The sequence below is a fragment of the Strix uralensis genome, chromosome 2, assembly GCF_047716275.1.
Source record: "Strix uralensis isolate ZFMK-TIS-50842 chromosome 2, bStrUra1, whole genome shotgun sequence".
Lineage (NCBI taxonomy): Eukaryota > Metazoa > Chordata > Aves > Strigiformes > Strigidae > Strix > Strix uralensis.
The window spans coordinates 17613680-17617985 of NC_133973.1; the positions used below are offsets into that span (position 1 = coordinate 17613680).

The following is a 4306-nucleotide window of genomic DNA, read 5'->3' on the forward strand; positions in this document are numbered from 1 at the left end:
TCTGCCTTACTCGGTACCAGCATAAGACTCTTCCAGGAAATATTAAACAAAAAAAAAAAAATATATTGCTGTACAGCCAGTTGCCTGCGTTACGCTATGGAAGATGTAGAATTCCTCTCTGATCCACAACTTTCCACCTACAAGCAAAACCGTAGTGAAGCTTTCCTCCATTTCCAATGCGCTCTGATGGCTCTTCCCCAGGGAAAGCCTTTCCTCTGTCACTCTGGGGGCATAGCTGGTCATAGGCAAGGCAAGCCCCGAGCCTCACGCACCATCCGAGGCCACCACCGTCCTCCTGTAGCCATGAGCAAGATCTCAAACTCCTTTTCCGCTGCAGGAGAAGAGTTGTTAATAGAAATGGATGCACATGGCACAGTCTGTTCCAGAACAGTCACAGCTGTTCAAAGCTTTCCGTGCCCTGGATTGGGGGGTTTCAGGACCAGCTCCTGGGTCAGCTTGCACCGAGGCTAGCGACAGCTGTGCTTCATGCAGGTAACTCAGGTTTAACCCTTTGTCCCCTGACCATCCCCACAGGTCCAGCAGCACAGAAAGTCACAGTGGGCTGCGTTGGAGCAACCTGCTCCGCTGGACTTGTGGCAAATGTTGCGTCTGCATCCCTGCCCTTCTGTTCTCCCTGTAGGGTCCTGGTCAATACAACAAGCTGCTCTCCCTGGAAATGACCATCGTGGCGAAAGACAGGCTCCACTGTGAGCCACGACCTTCACCCACCGAGCAGCCAGCACAGCCAGGGACACGTTTGTGCGAAAGTCCCTTCTCATGGCAAAAAGGGGATCCATAGTCAGCTTTGGATGTCGTGTGTCTGGTGTAACTGTTGATACTGCGCAATGCCTTGGTTAAAATAGAAGCGACGAAGAGAGATAAAAACCTGCCCTTTTCAGGAAAAATGCAGGAAATCGGCATCTTTTGGCTATTTTACACTCCAACAAGAAAGATTGTGGGCCCGTGTTTTGCTGATTAGGGATACCAATCAAACTCAGACACCAGAGTGAAAAGAGCAGGCGTATTTTACTGGAAATAGCTAAATCATGTAACAGAATAATACAGAAAACATACAACAAGAAAAGACAGAATAGTGCACTTAAACAAACAGGAAAATACAGGGTAATGCATCAAATCGTTACTACACGAGAGAGAGAATAGTGATTAAGAAAGATCCATCACCACTTGCATATGTTACCATCATCCAGATCCGCAGTCGCCGGGGAGCCCCGGTTACAGCGAGGATTTGGAGAGCCTTTCCCGGCAAGTGGGAAACTCTACGCGGTGCGTCCACCCGTAGGTGAGGCTTCCAAAGTCGCTGTGAGCGGGTCCCGCCTTATATACCCCCAAATCAGCAAGCCAGAATAACTGGCACCTTTGTTTTGAGCGGAACATCTGGTTTCACTCTCACATTAGATTCCCCCGGAGCCTGGCCAGGGCTCAAGGGAGAAGCTAAGGGAGTTTCCCTGCTTATCTAATTTATTTATGTTCTTTTTAGAACAAGGCCACACGTCTGGTCCCAAGGCCGGACAGCTGGCTTCATGGCCTTGTTAACTTACCTGTACGCAAAAAAGAAGATACATACATTCAGGATAGACATGTTTTCATTACATTCATCATCAGTCAGGAGTCTATGATATCTAAGCTACATCTTTCATTAATGAGCATACATATTTCGTTAATGACTACATACTAAGTTAGCAGCTTTGGCTCGGGGCCTGTGGTTCAGGCTTCAATACTTCAACACTTTAGCACTTTTTACATCAGTATAGGCGGTTTGTTATAACCTAGTACAATACCTACTAGCACAACGGTTATCAGTTACAAAATATACAGGATTCATCTATAGGTCAACTCTGGCTTGGGCCTATTGTCCAAGCCTTAGCACTTCAGCCCAGTGGTTAATGCTTTAAGGGAAGTTCAGCACGTTGGGAAAAGGGATATAAGACCACTCTTCTGGACACTGTCTGGACTGGGCTAGGCTGGGCTTGGAGAGCCTGGGAGGGTCCCCGGGGTCCCAGCTTTCCTGCAGTGCTGACTGTGGCGGCTGCGGCCTGTTCTTTCCTGCAGTGCTGACTGCACCCACCTGGTGGGGCTGTCCTTGGGAAGGGCACCAGAGCTGAAAAAGCCCCTGGTAGAGGGGCGGGGAGAAGCTCTTCTCCAGAGATTTGCCAGAAACTCTCCAGAGCATCCCTTTTCCAGCGCATGAGATGCTCTGTGTGACAAGGGAAGGTGCCCATTAGTCCACAGTCCTGGGCAAGCGGGTCTAGGTGACCCTGCTTGAGCAGGCAGGTTGGACCAGAGGACCTTCACAGGTCCCTCCCAGCCTCAGCTGTTCTATGGGATTCTGTGCTTCGTTTGACTCCTCAAGCACCTGAACTCAGGCCCGATGCCTGCTGGAAAGGATTCTGGCGCAAGGGATGATGATCCCAAACTCCTCCACTAGGATTCATCCCAAAACAACTTCTACCTAGTCCAGAATATCGTATGGCACACACAGTCAGAAGGGAGAAAATGTCCTTTTATTGTGGACATCCAGTGCAGGAGCCCAGGAGTCACAGGGGTTCAACCAGTAACAAGAAATCAGCACCTACAACGACAGAGCCAGAAAGCACTGGTAAAGCCACAAAGGCAGGAACAGGCATGGCTTGGTTCCCCTTTCTTTGGGAAACACAGTTGACAAGGAATTGTTGATATCCCAGAAGAGAGCTACTGCTGGCCTTAGCTCCGGGGTGGCTCTGGCACCTTATCCCCTCTAAGGTAATGCCCTTAGAGAGCTGTGCATGTGCAGAGGTGCACAGTGCCCCTGTGCCACACAGCAGGGCTCCCCTGGGGAGCTGCCACGGGGTTATTTCCAAACCCTGCATAGCACCATCCCTCGCCGTCCCTTGCCAGTCAGTTGGACTGACTTAGAGCAGGGTGGAGAGTTGGCAAAGATAGGCAGCAAAGCCTGGTACACACCTGGGGCTTCCTGATCTTTCGCACCTCCCTGCTTTTCTTCTGTCCCCTTCTTTTCCTCTCTTCTCTTCTTTGCTTCGTGGCATGGCCTCTCCTCTGCCCAGGTCTCTTCTCTCTTTCGTTTCCTTTGGCCGTCGTCTTCCTGGCAGGAGCCTGCAAACCTTTCCATCCCACAGCATGGTTAGACAGGGAAAGCCAGGATCAACTGGAATCAGTTCTTGATTTAACCAAAGCTGACTCGTTTTACCTTCTGTGCTCCGAGAGGCTCTTCAGTTCTTCTGCGCATCCCAGGGATTCTACCACGGTCTCAGTGGTGGCTGGAGACAAAGCAACGGGTGCCTAAAACAGAAAGGTCGTCATTAGCAGGTGGCAAGGGATGCCCTGAAGTAGTAAGCAACTGCTTGGCACGTTGCTGCCTTAGCTCTAAGAGGAGATCTCTTTGGCTGGTTTGAGTCAGCCCTTTCTTCCAAGGTTCTCGCTCTGGAACACAGTGTTCACATGGGTGGGGGACAGTCCATCTGTGGGGGCCATTCAGCAGAGAGCCTGCGATCCCCTGCCAGGCAAGGAAAGGCTTGCCCACTTCCTTCTGCCAGCATTTCTTCTGCCCTCCCAAGACAGAGCTCTGCGGATGTCCATTTGGTGCAAGACAACCTTCTGTGGTGGGAGGCTTTGCTTTTGAAATCTATCTTTCTGTGGCGTTTTGTAGGTATTTCCTCTGATTAAGCACATGCCTAAGGCATAGGAGAAAAGACCTTTCCAGTTTTACTGACAGCGTATCATTCCATGGGGGGAAAAATAAAATGCAAAGCCACAAGAGACTGAACGCCAGGAAGAGGCACAGCAGCTACTTGGACTCAACAGCAACTGCCCTGCTCCTGCCTAAGACACATTGTTGCAGCGCTTGTGGAGCTGCCATACCTCCGCCCTTTCTGCTCCCACCACCGCCTCTCCCCCCGCTGCTCTCTGGAGGATGAGCAGAGAGGCTGGTGCATCCAGGCAGGCTTTTGCCTGGTGCTCGGCATCTGCTTCGCCTGGAGGGCCGTGCTGCTTTTCCAAAGGCAACTCTGGAAAGCAAAAGCGTGTGCAGCAAAGTGACTGGTTGGAAGTGGACAACAGCTAAAGCAAAACCCACAGGAAGCCCTACCCCAGCTGTCTGCTCAGGCTGTGACAGCCCTCAGTCCCTCCTCATACCTGTGGGTCTGTCCACGGGCTCAGGTGACGTCTGGCCAGCCATCTCCTCCCCAAAGATGTCGCTGCCGTTTTCAATCAGAAATTCCACCAGCAGCTTCACCTGCACACATCAAAGCCTTGGTTTCAGGGCAGGTGTCTGAAAACACGTCAAGCAGCC

At 51.2% G+C, this 4306-nt stretch overlaps 1 long non-coding RNA gene across 1 annotated transcript; it reads right to left on the reverse strand.

Moving 5' to 3' along the window:
* Positions 1–2500: 2500 nt before the first annotated feature.
* On the reverse strand, positions 2501–3259 carry LOC141940091 (uncharacterized). The gene is made up of 3 exons (XR_012627867.1): positions 3206–3259; positions 2962–3119; positions 2501–2590 (listed from the first exon to the last, which is right to left on the reverse strand). It is a non-coding gene; the product is annotated as an uncharacterized LOC141940091 (long non-coding RNA).
* Between the last annotated feature and the right edge of the window lie 1047 nt (positions 3260–4306).